The sequence below is a fragment of the Arachis stenosperma genome, chromosome 3 (assembly GCF_014773155.1).
Source record: "Arachis stenosperma cultivar V10309 chromosome 3, arast.V10309.gnm1.PFL2, whole genome shotgun sequence".
Lineage (NCBI taxonomy): Eukaryota > Viridiplantae > Streptophyta > Magnoliopsida > Fabales > Fabaceae > Arachis > Arachis stenosperma.
The window spans coordinates 18596107-18615534 of NC_080379.1; the positions used below are offsets into that span (position 1 = coordinate 18596107).

The window sequence follows — 19428 nt, forward strand, 5'->3', positions numbered from 1 at the left end:
AAATTGCCCAACCTCACCTCTCAGTTCCTCATTTGAAGATTGTTCATCACTTGATTATGCCTCAACACAAAGTCTCCTCCAAGATCCATACAATTTATTTCACCAACCACAAAACTTATTTCATAATCCACAAGATTCATCCTATACCACTCAAAACAACTTCACCACAGCACCCACATATCCAGAAACTCATTCTCAACCTTCATCTTTTGAGCTAATAGCTGAGGATCCCCTTCAAAAATCTAGAGAATTATTGAAAAGACAAGAACAACTCATGGAGGAACAACAACAATCCTGGAGAGAAAAAGAAATCCTTCTTCAGAAGATGGATGAGCATTTGGAGAACATAGGGAAACACTCAAAACCACTAAGCAAGAAGAATGAAGATCACTTGGTGGATGTGAAGGAGAAAGTGGAAGAGCAAGACGAGGAGGCTACTGTATCAAGTGAAACTCCAATAGAGAATGAGGTGGTGAAGGTATTTGAAAATGAAACTTCACTTGAGAAGACGAAGGAACATGAACATTCACAACCCTCACAAATTTCCCTTGAATCTGTGATCGAAAAATATGAAGAGGAGATGAAGAAATCTTGGGAAGAACAACAAACCTCCTCCATGAAAGTACTATTAAGTCAAATGTTGAATGTGAAGGAGAAAGTGGAAAAGCAAGAAAGTGAGGAGGACAATCAAGGAAGTCCAAACTCAAGTGAAGCAGAAAATCACATGAAGGAAGGGCTCATGGAACCACCAATTCAAGAGGCTCCTAATCAAGAAATCACTCCAATAATCACACAACCACCAATTCTTGAATTCAAGGAAGTGAAGGCAATTAACAAAAGCACTGAAAAGAGGATTGTGACCAAGATACCAAGGACAACATTCAAGAGGAGGTCAACCACAAGAAATCCAATCCCTGGACCACTAGCAAGCAAGCTCAATCAAGCTATGTACAAAACGAGGCTTGCTGAGAAGAAACCAAGAAAGGGGACAATAGCTGAAACATCTCCCCCTTGAGGTCATTCCTCTTAACAAATTGGAAGAAGAGGAAGAAAGTGAAGAACAGGTAGACAGTAGGTACATTTCTTCTCCTTGCTTTGTTTAAATTCCAATAAATTGGCATATGGTTACATTCTAAGTTTGATGTTGCCCTGTAACAATTTGTTTTCAATCTCTTGGGATGATTGCATCAATTCTACATGGAAGTGACACACTAAGATTCTAGGTTTGGTGTGCCACTTAATTCTCTATGCAATTCATTAAGAAACACCACTTCTGCATAATCATAATGCCTTTGCAGTGTTATTTTTCTTTTTGTTTGACACTTTATTATTCTGTTTACTTTAGTTATTTCTTTGGTTAATGCTTTCACTTATTTTGCTTCTTAACTGTTTTTGTTAATACATCACCAAGAGATCCTTATTCATGACAGATGCTTCACTTGGTGATTGTAGTAAACAAATGACAGTTTCATTTAGTTTTAGTTAAAATAAAATGGACATGTGATTGCATTCTAAGTTTGGTGTTGCTATGTAACAAAATTTGGTTTCAATATCTACTAGATACTTACATCAATTCCAAGTGAAAGTGTCACACTAAGTTTGGTGTGCCACTTATTCTTTTATGCAATGTATCATGTACACCCTCTTATTTTTTGCAACCATAATGTCTCTGTTTCTCTGTGCCTTCATATCTTTAATTTTGCTTGTTTAGAGCACATGTATCACTAACACTTCATTGTGTAAGACACTCATGATCTATCTTAGCCCCATAGCCATTGTTCTAATTGTTGGTTGAGGATGGGAAAGCATTCTGAGTTTGGCAAGGGAAGAGGAAGAATAGAAGGAAAATGACAACAATAGAGAAGATGAATTACAAGGTTGTAAAGTTCCTTTTCCCCTCATTTTGTTTACAATACTTCAAATTGCATGATTGTCTTTATCTTCTCTGTATGCATGTGTGGTATGAATAAGCATAGTTTGAATTTTGATTTGCAATATGTTGCTGTGACATTATGACCACCAACTTGAGTTTTGTGAATTCAACAGCAATAAATTATCATGATCATAAACAAACAAGGAATTAAAGAAGAATTTAGCATGTGCATAAAAGTATTGGAAAGCTAGTATGTTTGATTATTGCTCAATTTCATTAGATTTTATTTAATTGAAGTTTTCATCTAGGACATTTTGTGAAATCTTTTGAAATCATGAAAACATTGAAAAAAGCAAAAAAGGGCAAGAAAAGAAAAAGGGAAAGAATGAGAAAGCTGAAGGCTCTGAGTACCAATGGCAATTTATTTGCTAAGTACTTGTGGTGTTTATGTATCAAGCCAAATGCTTGAAAACAAAACACTTAGAAGTCAAGGCTAGGCTCAAGTGCAAAAGCACTCCCTCAAAGCTCAAGGTTCTGAGCATCAATGATTAGAGAGTCAAGAAAAGAAAAAAATGAGCTTAATGAAGTCCTCTAATTCAAATGCTTGTGGTGCTTGGTGGACGAAATTGTGATCAACAATATTGGCTCTTTGGTATGTGCATTTATTAACTCAACACTTTCTTTCCACAACTCCGTTCAACTAACCAGCAAGTGTACTGGGTCGTCCAAGTAATAAACCTTACGTGAGTAAGGGTCGATCCCACAGAGATTGTTGGTATGAAGCAAGCTATGGTCATCTTGTAAATCTCAGTTAGGCGGATTCAAATGTAATTGGATTAGATATTTAAAAGATAAATAAAATAGGATAGAAATACTTATGTAAATTAATGGTGGAAATTTCAGATAAGCGTACTGTGCCCTTTCTTTTTCTACTTTCCTACTTCTTCCTTCTAGTTTCTCATCACTCCTTTCTATGGCAAGCTGTATGTAGGGCATCACCGTTGTCAATGGCTACATCCCATCCTCTCAGTGAAAAAGGTCTAAATGCTCTGTCACAGCACGGCTAATCATCTGTCGGTTCTCAATCAGGTTGGAATAGAATCCCTTGATTCTTTTGTGTCTGTCACTAACGCCCAGCCTTCAGGAGTTTAAAGCTCGTCACAGTCATTCAATCCCGGAATCCTACTCGGAATACCACATACAAGGTTAGACTTTCTGGATTCCCATGAATGCCGCCATCAATTCTTGCTTATACCACGAAGATTCTGATTAAGGAATCCAAGAGATATGCACCCGGCCTAAGGTAGAACGGAAGTGGTTGTTAATCACGCACGTTCATAGGTGAGAATGATGATGAGTGTCACGGATCATCACATTCATCAAGTTAAAGTGCAATGAATATCTTATAACAGGAATAAATGAAATTTATAGGAAAAGAGTAGTAATTGCATTAAAACTTGAGGTACAGCAGAGCTCCACACCCTTAATCTATGGTGTGTAGAAACTCCACCGTTGAAAATACATAAGTGAAAGGTCCAGGCATGGCCGAATGGCCAGCCCCCATGATCTGAGAACTAATCATCCAAAGATTGAATAATACAATCCCCAGATATCTAATACAATAGTAAACTATCCTATTTATACTAGACTAGCTCTAGGGTTTATAGAAGTAAGTAATTGATGCATAAATTCACTTCCAGGGCCCACTTGGTGTATGTTTAGGCTAAGCTTGATCTATCCACGAGATGAGGCTTCTCTTGGAGTTGAACGTCAAGTTGTAATGTGATTTGGGCATTCAACTCCGGTTCGTGACGTGTTTCTGGCGTTTGACTCCAGACAACAAAATGGAACTGGCGTTGAGTGCCCGTTTACGTCGTCTAATCACGAATAAAGTATGAATTATTATATATTGCTGGAAAGCTCTGGATGTCTACTTTCCAACACCGTTGAGATCGCACGATTTGGAGTTCTGTAGCTCCAGAAAATCCATTTTGAGTGCAGGGAGGTCAGATTCCAACAGCATCAGCAGTCCTTTGTCAGCCTCTTTTCAGAGTTTTGCTCAGGTCCCTCAATTTCAGCCAGAAATTACCTAAAATCACAGAAAAACACACAAACTCATAGTAAAGTTCAAAAATGTGAATTTAGCATAAAAACTAATGAAAACATCCCTAAAAGTAACTAGATTATACTAAAACTATCTAAAAACAATGCCAAAAAGCGTATAAATTATCCGCTCATCACAACCCCAAACTTAAATTGTTGCTTGTTCCCAAGCAACTGAAAATCAATTAGAATAAAAAGAAGAGAATATACTATAAATCCCAAAATATCAATGAATATTAATTCTAATTAGATGAGCGGGACTTGTAGCTTTTTGCTTCTGAACAGTTTTGGCATTTCACTTTTTCCTTTGAAGTTTAGAATGATTGGCTTCTATAGGAACTTAGAATTTCAGATAGTGTTATTGATTCTCCTAGTTAAGTTTGTTGATTCTTGAACACAGCTACTTTTATGAGTCTTGGCCGTGGCCCTCAGCACTTTATTTTCCAGTATTACCACCGGATACATAAATGCCACAGACACATGACTGGGTGAACCTTTTCAGATTGTGACCCAGCTTTGCTAGAGTCCCCAGTTAGAGGTGTCCAGAGCTCTTAAGCACACTCTTTTTGCTTTGGATCACGACTTTAACCACTCAGTCTCAAGCTTTTCACTTGGACCTGCATGCCACAAGCACATGGTTAGGGACAGCTTGATTTAGCCGCTTAGGCCTCGATTTATTTCCTTGGGCGCTCCTATCCATTGATGCTCAAAGCCTTGGATCCTCTTTACCCTTGCCTTTTGGTTTTAAGGGCTATTGGCTTTTTCTACTTGCTTTTTCTCTCTTTTTTTTGCAACTTTTTTTTCGCAAGCTTTTGCTTTTCACTGCTTTTTATTGCTTCAAGAGTCAATTTCATGATTTTTCAGATCATCAATAACATTTTTCTTTGTTCATCATTCTTTCAAGAGCCAACAATTTTAACATTCATAAACAACAAGATCAAAAATATGCACTGTTCAAGCATTCATTCAGAAAACAAAAAGTATTGTCACCACATCAATATAATTGAACTAAATTCACGGATAATTTCGAAATTCATGTACTTCTTGTTCTTTTGAATTAAAAATATTTTTCATTTAAGAGAGGTGAAGGATTAATGGAATTATTCATAGCTTTAAGACATAGTTACTAACTACTAATGATCATGAAGTAGAGACACAAAACATAGATAGACATATAACATAAAAACCGAAAAGTAGAGAAAATAAGAATAAGGAATGAGTCTACCTTAGTGGCGTCTTCTTCTTGAAGGACCAATGATGTCCTTAAGCTCTTCTATGTCCCTTCCTTGCCTTTGTTGCTCCTCCCTCATTGCTCTTTGATCTTCTCTTATTTCATGGAGAATGATGGAGTGCTCTTGATGTTTCACCCTTAATTGATTCACATTGTAACTCAAATCTTCTAAGAAAGTGTTGAGTTGTTCCCAATAGTTGTTGGGAGGAAAGTGCATCCCTTGAGGCATCTCCGGGATTTCTTGGTGATAAGCTTCCTCATGCGTCCCTTGGGCTCCATGAGTGGGCTCTCTTGTTTGCTCCATCTTTTTCTTAGTGATGGGCTTGTCCTCCTCAATGAGGATGTCTCCTTCTATGGTAACTCCAGCTGAGTAACATAGATGGCAAATAAGATGAGGAAAAGCTAGCCTTGCCAAAGTAGAGGACTTATCGGCTATTTTGTAGAATTCATGGGAGATGACTTCATGAACTTCTACTTCCTCTCTAATCATGATGCTATGAATCATGCTAGCCCGATCCACAGTGACTTCAGATTGGTTGCTAGTGGGGATGATGGAGCGTTGAATGAACTCTAACCATCCTCTAGCCACAGGCTTGAGGTCCAATCTTCTTAGTTGAACCGGCTTGCCTTTGGAGTCTCTTTTCCACTGAGCTCCTTCCACACATATGTCCATAAGGACTTGGTCCAACCTTTGATTAAAGTTGACCCTTCTAGTGTAGGGGCGTTCATCTCCTTGCATCATGGGCAAGTGGAATGCTAACCTCAAATTTTCCGGACTAAAATCTAAGTATTTCCCCCGAACCATTGTAAGATAGTTCTTTGGATTCGGGTTCATACTTTGATCATGGTTCCTAGTGATCCATGCATTGGCATAGAACTCTTGAACTTTTAAAATCCCGACTTGTTGAATGGGGTTGGTTAGAACTTCTCAACCTCTTCTTTGGATCTCATGTCGGATCTCCGGATACTCATTTTTCTTGAGCTTGAAAGGGACCTCAGGGATCACCTTCTTCTTGGCCACAACATCATAGAAGTGGTCTTGATGGGCTTTGGAGATGAATCTTTCCATCTCCCTTGACTCGGAGGTTGAAGCTTTTGTCTTCCCTTTTCCTTTTCTAGAGGATTCTCTGGCCTTGGGTGCCATCAATGGCTATGGAAAAACAAAAAGCTTATGCTTTTACCACACCAAACTTAAAATATTGCTCGCCCTCAAGCAAGAGAAAAAAGAAAAAAAGAAGAAGAAGAAGAAGAAAATATGGAGGAGAGGGGGAGAGGTGTATTCGGTCAAGAAGGAGAAGAGAGGTGTTTGTTGTGTGAAAATTAAGGAGAATGGAGGGGTTTATATAGGGAAGTGAGAGAGGGTAGGTTCGGCCATTTAGGGTGGGTTTGGGTGGGAAAGAGTTTTGAATTTTGAAGGTAGGTGGGGTTTATGGGGAAGAGTGGATGGATGTGAGTGGTGAAGGGGGTAATTGGGAAGAGAGATTGAGGTGATTGGTGAAGGGTTTTTGGGGAAGTGTGTTATAGGATTATTAGGAGGTAAGGTGGGAATATGTTATATGGGAATCCTGTGGGGTCCACAGATCCTGAGGTGGCAAGGATTTACATCCCTGCACCAATTAGGCATGTAAAATGCCTTAGCATACCATTCTGGCGTTTAAACGCCGAGGTGATGCACGTTCTGGGCGTTCAACGCCCATGTGTAGCATATTTCTGGCGTTGAACGCCAGTTCCATACTTGTTACTGGCGTTCAGCGCTAGCTTTCCTCAGGGCACATTCCTGGCGTCCAAACGCCAGGATGTTGCTTGTTTCTGGCGTTCATCGCCAGATCCATGCTCTGTTCTGGCGTTGAACGCCAGCCAGATGCACCTTACTGGCGTTTAAACGCCAGTAAGTCCTTCCTCCAGGGTGTGATTTTTCTTCTGCTGTTTTTGATTCTGTTTTTAATTTTTGTATTTTTTTCGTGACTCCACATGATCATGGACCTAATAAAACATAAAAAAACAATAAAATAAAACAAAAATTAGATAAATACAAATTGGGTTGCCTCCCAACAAGCGCTCTTTTAGTGTCACTAGCTTGACAGTGGGCTCTTATGGAGCTTTAGAGAAGTTCAGCGCATGATAAAGGTTTCCCAACACCAAACTTAGAGTTTGAATGTGGGGTCTTCTCAACACCAAACTTAGAGTTTGGTTGTGGCCTCCCAACACCAAACTTAGAGTTTGATTGTGGGGGCTCTTTTGGACTCTGTACTAAGAGAAGCTCTAAATGCTTGCTCTCCTTTGTTACAGAGGGATGGCCGTGTGCCTTAAATACAAGGTAGTCCCCATTCAATTAAAGGACTAATTCTCCTCTGTTAACATCTATTACAGCACCTGCTGTGGCTAGGAAAGGTCTTCCAAGGATGATGCATTCATCATTTTTCTTCTTAGTGTCTAGGATTATGAAATCAGCAGGGATGTAAAGGCCTTCAACCTTTACTAATATGTCCTCTACTAATCCATAAGCTTGTCGTGCTGACTTGTCTGCCAATTGTAATGAGAATAAGGCAAGCTGTACCTCAATGATCCCTAGTTTCTCTATTACAGAGAGTGGCATAAGATTTATGCTTGACCCCAGGTCACATAGAGCTTTTTCAAAGGTCATGGTGCCTATGGTACAGGGTATTAAGAATTTCCCAGGATCTTGTTTCTTTTGTGGTAGAGTTTGCTGAACCCATGTATCAAGTTCACTAATGAGCAAGGGAGGTTCACCTTCCCAAGTCTCATTACCAAACAACTTGGCATTCAGCTTCATGATGGCTCCTAGATATTGAGCAACTTGCTCTCTAGTCATATCTTCATCCTCTTCTGAGGAAGAATAGTCTTCAGAGCTCATGAATGGCAGAAGGAGATTTAATGGAATCTCTATGGTCTCTATATGAGCCTCAGATTCCTTTAGGTCCTCAATAGGGAACTCCTTCTTGTTTGAGAGACGTCCCAGGAGGTCTTTCTCACTAGGATTTTTGTCCTTCTCCTCCCTTGTGCATTCGGCCATATTGATTACATCAATAGCCTTGCACTCTCCTCTTGGATTCTCTTCTGTATTGCTTGGGAGAGTACTGGGAGGAGTTTCAGTGACTTTTTTACTCAGCTGGCCCACTTGTGCCTCCAAATTTCTGATGGAGGACCTTGTTTCACTCATGAAACTTAAAGTGGCCTTAGACATATCAGAGACTAAATTTGCTAAATTAGAGGGGCTCTGCTCAGAATTCTCTGTCTGTTATTGAGAAGATGATGGAAAAGGCTTGTTATTGCTTAGCCTGTTTTTTCCACCATTATTAAAGCCTTGTTGAGGCTTTTGTTGATCCTTCCATGAGAAATTTGGATGATTTCTCCATGATGAATTATAGGTGTTACAATAAGGTTCACCCATGTAATTAACCTCTGCCATTGTAGGATTCCCAGGATCATAAGCTTCTTTAGAAGCTGCCTCTTTAGTACTATTGGATGCATTTTTCCATCCATTCAGACTTTGAGAGATCATGTTGATTTGTTGAGTCAACACTTTATTTTGAGCCAATATGGCATTCAGAGCATCAATTTCAAGAACTCCCTTCCTCTGAGGCATCCCATTATTCACGAAATTCCTCTCAGAAGTGTACATGAATTGGTTATTTGCAACCATGTCAATAAGTTCTTAAGCTTCTGCAGGCATTTTCTTTAGTTGAATGGATCCACCTGCAGAATGGTCCAATGACATCTTGGAAAACTCAGATAGACCATAATAGAATATATCTAATATGGTCCATTCTAAAAACATGTCAGAAGGACACTTTTTGGTCATCTACTTGTATCTTTCCCAAGCTTCATAGAGGGATTCACCATCTTTTTGCTTGAAGGTCTGAACATCCACTCTAAGCTTGCTCAGCTTTTGAGGAGGAAAGAATTTATCCAAGAAGGGAGTGACCAGCTTATCCCAGGAGTCCAGGCTATCTTTAGGTTGTGAGTCCAACCATGTTCTAGCTCTGTCTCTTACAGCAAAAGGGAAAAGCATGAGCCAGTAGACTTCAGGATCTACTCCATTCGTCTTTACAGTCTCACAAATTTGCAAGAACTCAGTTAAAAACTAGTAAAGATCTTCAGATGGAAGTCCATGAAACTTGCAGTTCTGTTGCATTAGAGCAACTAATTGAGGTTTCAGCTCAAAATTGGTTGCTCCAATAGCCGGAATGGAGATGCTTCTTCCATCAAATTTGGAAGTTGGTTTAGTGAAGTCACCAAGCATCCTCCTTGCAATATTGTTGTTAGGTTCGGCTGCCATCTCCTTTTCTTGTTCGAAAATTTCAGAAAGGTTGTCTCTGGATTGTTGTAATTTAGCTTCTCTTAATTACCTCTTCAGAGTCCTTTCAGGTTCAGGGTCAGCTTCAACAAGAATGTCTTTTTTCTTGTTCCTGCTCATATAGGGAAGAAGAGAACAAGAAAAGAAAGAGGAATCCTCTATGTCACAGTATAGAGATTCCTTTATGTTAGTAGAAGAAGAAAGGGAATAGGAGTGAAGAAGAATGAATAGGTAGGGGCAGTGATTTGAAATGAAGAGAGATGAAGAGAAGTGTTAGTAAATAAATAAATAAATAGAAGAAGAGGAGAGATAGAGAATTTCGAAAATAATTTTGAAAAAGTAGTTAGTGATTTTCGAAAATTAAAGATAAGATATAATTAAAATTAAAATTTAAAACAATTAATTAATTAAAAAGAATTTTTGAAAAAGGGATGAGATATTTTCGAAAATTAGAGAGGGAGAAGTGGTTAGGTGGTTTTGAAAAAGATAAGAAACAAACAAAAAGTCAAATAGTTAGTTGAAAAAGATATTAAAATCAAATTTGAAAAGATAAGAAGATAAGAAATTAGATAAAATATTTTGAAATTAAATTTTTGAAAAAGATAAAATTTTTGAAAAAGATATGATATAAAAGATAAGATAAGATAGATTTAATTTTTAAAATTAAAATTAATTACTTAACTAACAAGAAATTAAAAGATAAGATTCTAGAATTTAAAGATTGAACATTTCTTAACAAGAAAGTAACAAACTTCAAATTTTTGAATCAATCATATTAATTGTTAGCATAATTTTCGAAAATTTGAAATAAAATTAAGAAAAAGATTTTTGAAAAAATAATTTTCAAAATTTTCGAAAAATAGAAAAAAAATGAAAAATATATAATTTTTGAAAAAGATTTTGAAAAGATAAGATTTTTAAAATTGAAAATTTGACTTGACTTACAAGAAATAACTAATTTTAAAAATTTTTGACTAAGTCAACTCAAATTTTCGAAATTTTGGAGAGAAATAAGGAAAAGAAAATTTTTTGATTTTTGAATTTTTAATAATGAGAGAGAAAAACACAAAAATGACCCAAAACATGAAAATTTTGGATCAAAACACATGATGCATGCAAAAACATTATGAATGTTAAGATGAACACCAAGAACACTTTGAATATCATGATGAACATCAAGAACATATTTTTGAAAAATTTTTGATGCAAAAAAAACATGCAAGACACCAAACTTAGAAATCTTTATTGCATGGACTCTAACAAACGAAAAATGCATATGAAAAATAACAAACAACACAAAACAAGAAAACATCAAGATCAAACAAGAAGACCTACCAAGAATAACTTGAAGATCATGAAGAACACTATGAATGCATGAATTTTCGAAAAATGCAAGAAAAATTTTAAAATCATGCAATTGATACCAATCTTATAAATTGACTCAAGACTCAAACAAGAAACACAAAATATTTTTGGTTTTTTTTTTATGATTTTATGATTTTTTTTGTATTTTCTTTAATTTTTTTTCGAAATAAATTCTTTTGGAAAAACGAAAAATAAAGAAAAATTTTTGAAAGAATTTTGAAAACTTTTTTTGAAAAGAAAATAAAAGAAAATTACCTAATCCGAGCAACAAGATGAACCGTCAGTTGTCCATACTCAATAATCCCCGGTAACGGCGCCAAAAACTTGATGGAAGAAATTGTGATCAACAATATTGGCTCTTTGGTATGTGCATTTATTAACTCAACACTTTCTTTCCACAACTCAGTTCAACTAACCAGCAAGTGTACTAGGTCGTCCAAGTAATAAACCTTACATGAGTAAGGGTCGATCCCACAGAGATTGTTGGTATGAAGTAAGCTATGGTCAACTTGTAAATCTCAGTCAGGCAGATTCAAATGTAATTGGATTAGATATTTAAAAGATAAATAAAATAGGATAGAAATACTTATGTAAATTAATGGTGGGAATTTCAGATAAGCGTATGGAGATAGTGTGCCCTTTCTTTTTCTACTTTCCTACTTCTTCCTTCTAGTTTCTCATCACTCATTTCTATGGCAAGCTGTATGTAGGGCATCACCGTTGTCAATAGCTACATCCCATCCTCTCAGTGAAAAAGGTCCAAATGCTCTGTCACAGCACGGTTAATCATCTGTCGGTTCTCAATCAGGTTGGAATAGAATCCCTTGATTCTTTTGCGTCTATCACTAACGCCCAGCCTTCAGGAGTTTGAAGCTCGTCACAGTCATTCAATCCCGGAATCCTACTCGGAATACCACAGACAAGGTTAGACTTTCCGGATTCCCATGAATGCCGCCATCAATTCTAGCTTATACCACGAAGATTCTGATTAAGGAATCCAAGAGATATGCGGCCGGCCTAAGGTAGAACGGAAGTGGTTGTCAATCACGCGCGTTCATAGGTGAGAATGATGATGAGTGTCACGGATCATCACATTCATCAAGTTGAAGTGCAACGAATATCTTAGAATAGGAATAAATGAAATTTATAGGAAAAGAGTAGTAATTGCATTAAAACTTGAGGTACAGCAGAGCTCCACACCTTTAATTTATGGTGTGTAGAAACTCCACCGTTGAAAATACATAAGTGAAAGGTCCAGGCATGGCCGAATGGCCAGCCCCCATGATCTGAGAACTAATCGTCCAAAGATTGAATAATACAATCCCCAGATATCTAATACAATAGTAAACTATCCTATTTATACTAGACTAGCTACTAGGGTTTATAGAAGTAAGTAATTGATGCATAAATTCACTTCCAGGGCCCACTTGGTGTATGTTTGGGCTGAGCTTGATCTATCCACGAGCTGATGCTTCTCTTGGAGTTGAACGTCAAGTTGTAACGTGTTTTGGGCGTTCAACTCCGGTTCATGACGTGTTTCTGGCGTTTGACTCCAGACAGCAACATGAAACTGGCGTTGAGCGCCAGTTTACGTCATCTAATCACGAATAAAGTATGGACTATTATATATTGCTGGAAAGCTCTGGATGTCTACTTTCCAAATCCGTTGAGAAAGCGCCATTTAGAGTTCTGTAGCTCCAGAAAATTCATTTCGAGTGCAAGGAGGTCAGATTCCAACAGCATCAGCAGTCCTTTGTCAGCCTCTTTCCAGAGTTTTGCTCAGGTCCCTCAATTTCAGCCAGAAATTACCTGAAATCACAGAAAAACACACAAACTCATAGTAAAGTCTAGAAATATGAATTTAGCATAAAAAATTATGAAAACATCCCTAAAAGTAACAAGATCATACTAAAACTATCTAAAAATAATGCAAAAAAGCGTATAAATTATCCGCTCATCAGTGCTTATGTATCAAGTGGTAATACTTGAAAACAAAACATTTAGAATCGTAGCTTTGTTATCAACTCATGGGGCAAAGCACCCATAAGGAGAAGCTAATAAGAAAATCAAAAGCTTGTTTCAAGGAAAAATTATAAGGAAAAGATTTCATAAATTGAGCTAGATAGAAGCATCAATCATTTATATTTCTTTTGTGATTGTAGCATGCATGGAAAACTAGCTTTCCATGAACATTAACTTGCTATTCTTCTCACCTTGGATTGTCAATCTTTATTGCATGATTCTTTTCTTGCTTGGGGACAAGCAAGGTTTAAGTTTGGTGTTCTGATGACATGTCACCATGTCATATTTTTCTATGCTTTTTCATACAAGAAATTGATGATTTATGCTCAAATATTGCATTCTTTTGTGCTTAAATGGTATATTTCTTTGATATTTTAATTTTATAAATCTTGTAGGAAATAAGAAGAAAAAGAAGCAAAGAAGCACAAAATAAGTTAAAAAGGAGAAAAAAAAAGAGCTTTGGGGCACACTTTGAAGTTGGAGCACACTTTGGAGCCTTAGGCCACGCTTTTAAAAGAGTGGCCCATGACCAAACTAAGGAAGAAAAGCGTGGCCCAAGGGAAGAAAAGCGTGTCTCACAACAAGGAGCAAAGGCACAAAGCTCTTGCCAAGAGCCTAAAGCTCTTGCCAAGAGCTTTACTTCAAAAAGCAAGGCAAAACTCAAAGCAAAGCTCTTGCCTAAAGCTCTTGCCAAGAGCTTTCTCCAACAGCTTTTTCGGACTTCTTCAAGGAAAAATCAAGGAAAATGAGCTTGGAAGCAAAATTTTCGCTAAGTTAAAATCTGGGCGCTCATAACATGACCATGCCTCATTCAAAGGGCTATAACTTGAGGTACAGATGTCCCATTGATGTGCTTTCAGTTGCGTTGGAAAACTGACATTCAGAGCTTTCCAACGATATATGGAAATCTATATTTGGCATAGAATTGAGGTACGAGTGAAAAGCTTCTTTAAGGGCCAAAAACAAGCAAAAATGAATCAAAGTGCTTCCACTAGGATTCGAAGAGGGATACCAAGGGAAGCAAGGAAGTAGCACTACTCATGCCAAGGAAAATGGCCAGCAAGTGCTTCACCCAAGACTTGAACCATGGACCTCAAGGACAAGCAAAGCTCTTGCCAAGAGCTTAAAGCTCTTTGCAAGAGCTTTGTTCTCTTGTCACAAGGAAGGAACGTGCGTACACTTTGGCAAGGAAGGGAACCAAAGCTCTTGGCCAAAGCTCTTGGCCAAAGCTCTTGCCAAGAGCCGAGCCTTGCCCTGGGAGCAACACCCATGGTCCAAATTCAACCAAAAATCCAATTTAATTCAATTCTTCACCAAATCAAAAAGCCAACCGGATCCACTCTTCAAATAAAAAGCAAGCAAAGCCCATTGACTCAAAGGCACAAGAACAAGCTAGAATTAGGATTTTCATTTAATTGTAATTTCATTTTCATTGGGTAAAGCCTATATAAAGGCATCAATTCCATTTTATTAAAGAGGTTGGCTCCACTAGGGAGCATTAGGAGTAGGATAGAGAGCTCTCTCTTAGTTTTCCTTCCTGTTTTAAATCTTGGATTGAGATTGGAGAAATCCTATTTCAATCTCTATCTGAGATCTCTCTGTTTTTATTTTGCTGCATAATTCAAGGAATTGTGATTTGAATCAAAGTCTCTTTACTGTTTTCATTGTTCTTTCTTCTTCAATCTGTTTGCTGTGGGATCAAGAAAGGAATTGAGATCTAGACTTGTTTTCTAGTCTCATTGAGCTCCTGAGATCTTCAACCTCTCATTTTGATTTTGCAATTGAGTTGAATTTAATTTATGTTTGCTTCTTCAAGCAATTTTGCTTTCTGTTTAAAGATTTAAATGCAAGTTATTTCTCTGTTTGATTACTACTTATATTCTCTTGTTTAATTTCTGAATTCCCAGCACCCAATTCCTTTTACTTTTCATGCAATTTAATTCTTATGCAATTGTTCCAAGTTCGGCTTGCTGCTTGCTTTAATCTCCCTGTTCCCATCCCCTTTACATTTGATGCAATTTACATTTCTTGTCATCTAAGTTTCTGCAATTTACATTTCTTGCTATTTATGTTTCTGTCTCATTTACATTCTGCAATTTTAATTTCCCTGCCATTTTTAATTTCTGTTGCTCAATTTCACCCACTCACTCAATGTTAGCTTGACTAAACTAATCACCCACTAAAGTTGCTTGATCCATCAATCCATGTGGGATCAACCTCACTCTAAGTGAGTTATTTCTACTTGATGCGACCCGGTACACTTGCCGGTGAGTTTGTGTGTTTGGAATTCATTTTTCCACAAAAACACCATCAGATTCTAGAAAGGATTGTGCTAGAAAGCTTGATGATACTTTGTGGGCATACAGAATAGCTTTCAAAACCCCTATTGGAACCTCACCACATCAGCTGGTATATTAAAAATCCTGTCATCTGCCAGTGGAACTAGAACACAAGGCTTATTGGGCTACTAGATTCTTTAACCTTGATGCTAAAATAGCAGGAGTGAAACAGCTTCTCCAACTAAATGAGTTGGAAGAATTCCGCTTAGCTGCATTTGAAAATGCAAAGATCTATAAAGAAAAGGCAAAAAAGTGGCATGATAGAAAGATATCTTCTATAGTCTTTAAACCAGGACAAAAGGTCCTGCTTTTCAACTCAAGACTCAAACTATTCCCTAGGAAACTCAAATCCCGTTGGAAGGGACCGTATGTGATTACTAGTGTATCACCTTACGGGCACATAGAACTTCAAGGTAAAGATCCTGACATAAGGTTCACTGTCAATGGACAGAGGGTCAAGCATTACCTTGGAGGAGATATTGAGCCAGGAGGCTTAACGCTGCTACTAAGTTAAGTACAGTAAAGTCCAACTAAAGACATTAAAGAAGCGCTTGTTGGGAGGCAACCCAATGATTAATCGTATATTATTTCCTAATTTTCTAATTATTTCTATATTAATTAGCTTTTCCATATAATAAGTTTTTAATTACGTTGATTTTAATGTTAGTGATCATGAACAATGTTTAAATAGAGACAGAATGATGCAGAACAGAAAGCAGAACACCCTAGAGAAGGGATCTCTCTGGCGTTAAATACCAGAAAAGGGTGGAAATTGGGCATTTAAACGCCCATGGAGGTAGCAAGCCTGGTGTTGAACGCCAGCCAAGGAGCCTGGCTAGGCGTTCAACGCCCATAAGGAGGGCAGCCTGGTTTTGAACGCCAGAATGGGTGCCATTCTGGGTGTTCAATGCCCAGTAAGTAGGGGGCTATTCTGGGCGTTTAATGCCAGCAAGACAGCAAGGGAGGTAATTTCCAAAACCTTATCTTTTCTTCATTCAAACCTATCTTTTTAAATTTCAATTTTGAAATTTCATGACTTTTCAATCAATTCTTTTTCAAAAATTTCAACTTCAAATTAATTTCAATTTTAAAATATTTTCAAATCTTTCCAAATCTTTTCAAAACCTTATATCTTTTTCAACTAGTTTTCAAATCCTTTCCAATCTTCTCTTATCTTTAGTAATTCTTGTTCATATCTTTTGTTAAACTTTAAAATCCTTTTTTACTTCTTATCCTATCTTTTATATCTTTTATATCTTTCTTATTTCTTTCAAAATTTAACAACTTATCTTTTCTATCTTTTAACAAAACTTCCTTATCTTTCTTTTATGATTGAATTTGAAAATCCCTCCCCCCCTCCTTATATATATTCGTGCTCCCCTCTCCCTCTTTCACCACCTCTCCATTCGAATTCTCTTCTTCTCTTCTCTTCTTCTTCACTTTCTTCTTCTTCCTTTCTTACCTTTTGCTCGAGGATGAGAAAACCTCTTAAGTTTAGTGTAAAAGGAGCCCTTTTCTTTCATTGAGATTTGAATCCCATGGCTCCAAAAAGTGGCAAGACCGCTCCAAGAAACAAGAAAGAAGATGGCCCAATAGTTGTTTTTAAACCTGGCAGATTCTACACCAAGCAACGTAAAGAACATTATTACAAAATAATGAGTAAGAGACCAGTGATCCCTGAGGTTAGATTCGAATTAGGAGAAGATGAATACCCTGAGATCCAATAGCAAATTCGAAAGAGAGGATGGGAGATTCTAGCCAATCGTGAGATCATTGTTGGATTCAAAATGATCCATGAATTCTATATAAATCTATGGATGACAGATAAGCAAAAGAAAGATGGAACAGCATTCTATACTTTTCGCACTATGGTCAGGGGGAAGATCATTTATTTTCATCTGGATAGGGTGAGGGAGATCTTTAAATTACCTTTTAAAGATGTATTATTTCATATTTATTACATTATTCTAACAAGAAAGCACGTTCTTTTTTATGGGTTGAGTTTTCACAATGGATTTTTTATTCTTTTGTATTCCTAGTAAAAAAAAATCTTAAAGTACTTGTTTCTTTCTAACTCCTTAATTGTTTTGTGGCCATTGTTATTGAACAGATTGCAATCTGAACTGATGGCGCTAATGGTAAGAAGCTTATATGCCCATTACATATATATATGATCTTTCTTTTGTATTTGGACAAAGATTACTGATTATTGAAGCTTTGTGTTCATGAGAATTTTAGATGAGCGGAGATTCAGGTATATCTGCATTTATTGAGGAGGACAACATATTCTACTGGAAACGGACAATAACAGGAAGTAAAGACCTATGTTTGAAGGAACTGAGTACAAGTTGTCACTTTCGTTTCCCAATGATTACCCTTTTAAGGCTCCAAAGGTGAAATTTGAAAGCACCCGCTTCCATCCAAATGTAGATGTTCATGGTAATATATGCTTGGACATCCTTCAGGTAGTAATTATGTGAAGATTCCTGTCCTTTCTTATTTGATCAACACAAAATACAAAGCTTGGGTATGACAGAATAATTCTTTGTGTCCTCAGCCAACATCTGTCTCTTAACTAGTTTAGATTGTGTGCAGAAGATGTGTGTACAAACACAATATTGAATATATTTCTTGTTGGAACAACATTAACATTTACTTTCTTGTGAAAGGCTTTTTTGAAGCGGGAAGATTGTTCTTATATTCTGGACTGGATAGGAGAGACCCAGAGGTGAAGTAAATGGAGCTTCTCTTTCGGGATTTATCATCAATTAGCCACAAATTGGATAGTTTTAGTGATCTCCTAAGTTCTAATGATAAACTTATTTTGTCCTAATTCAATTATTAGTTGTTATAGAATTGTAATTTTTTAATCATAATTATAGCATGGAAATAATTCATGTAAATCAATAAAAAATCAATTCTTTTATACCTTCTAATTTTCTCCTTTTTTTTAATTTGACAAAGGAATAGGCCACGCTTTAAAAGCGTGGCAAAAGGTTATTTTAATAATAATTAATAATCAATAAAATTATTAGAGATTATTTTACAAGAAATTCAAGGTTAAAACCATTTGATATTTTTGTATTTAATATAATCAAAAGATGTACTATTTTAAAAAATATGTTTGTATTAAAAAAAATATGTATTTAATATAAATCCAAATTAAAATTTTTCTTTTAATACATATTTTTTAATATAAATATTTTTTTTTACATAACACATCTTTTAGTTATATTAAATACAAAAATATCAAATAGTTTTTACCTTGAATTTCTTGTAGAATAATCTCTAATAATATTTTTATTATTATTATTGAATGACTATATATATATATATATATATATATATATATATATATATATATATAATGAATAAATTTATCATTATTTTTCTCCAAAAAATGTAAAAAAATATAGTACAGTATTATTGTACAATTAATAATAATAATAATAATATTTTATTTTATTTTATTTTATTTTTAGACGAAGGACTGTTATGTCTAACAGAGAGAAACGTTGGGGATTGATTTGTACATTAATTTTTCTTGGGGACTAAAATGTCCATTTTAAAATCTCTGGGGATTGATTTGGGTAATTACTTTGCCGAAAAATGAACTGGGACTGATTTGTCTACCGGAGTAAAACCTTGAGGATTGATCTATGTATTAATTTTTCTTGGGGACTAAAATGTCCAAATTTAAAATCCTTATGGACTTATTTGGGTAATTACTCTTATTTTTATTATTTATATTAATTATTAAGGGTAATTTGGTAAAAAAATAAAATCAAAGCAGAAAAGGACGATTTTATAACGTTTTGTAACGTTGAGGATGATTTTAATAACAAAAAAATGTCAGGGACGATTTTGATTTTGGCCTCAGACCTTAGGGACGAAAAAAGTACTTAACCCAAAATTAAAGCACACTTTCATAGATATCTCGATCGCTATTTTAAAGCTTTGAGTAAGACCCTTTTGTGTAGAAAAAGAATTTTATGAAAATATTTCAATTTTTTCCTTTTCCTAATGCCCTTTTGGGCCTTGCTAATCGACTACCTGATCCTCCTAAAGGAGTCTTAGGAGTAGATTATTGATTCTGAAGAAAAGACCTTCGTACTTTGGGCATCACTACCACTGGTGCCATCTATTTTCTAGGCGCCAAGGATAAAATCCATGGTCG

General features: G+C 36.3%; 1 non-coding gene and 1 pseudogene across 1 annotated transcript; both read left to right on the forward strand.

Annotated features, from left to right (window-relative positions):
* The first annotated feature begins 325 nt into the window (after positions 1-325).
* On the forward strand, positions 326-17983 carry LOC130965630 (ubiquitin-conjugating enzyme E2 20-like; annotated as a pseudogene).
* Positions 9005-9108, forward strand: LOC130971694 (small nucleolar RNA R71). Its single transcript, XR_009082906.1, has one exon. It is a non-coding gene; the product is annotated as a small nucleolar RNA R71 (small nucleolar RNA).
* Positions 17984-19428: the final 1445 nt, after the last annotated feature.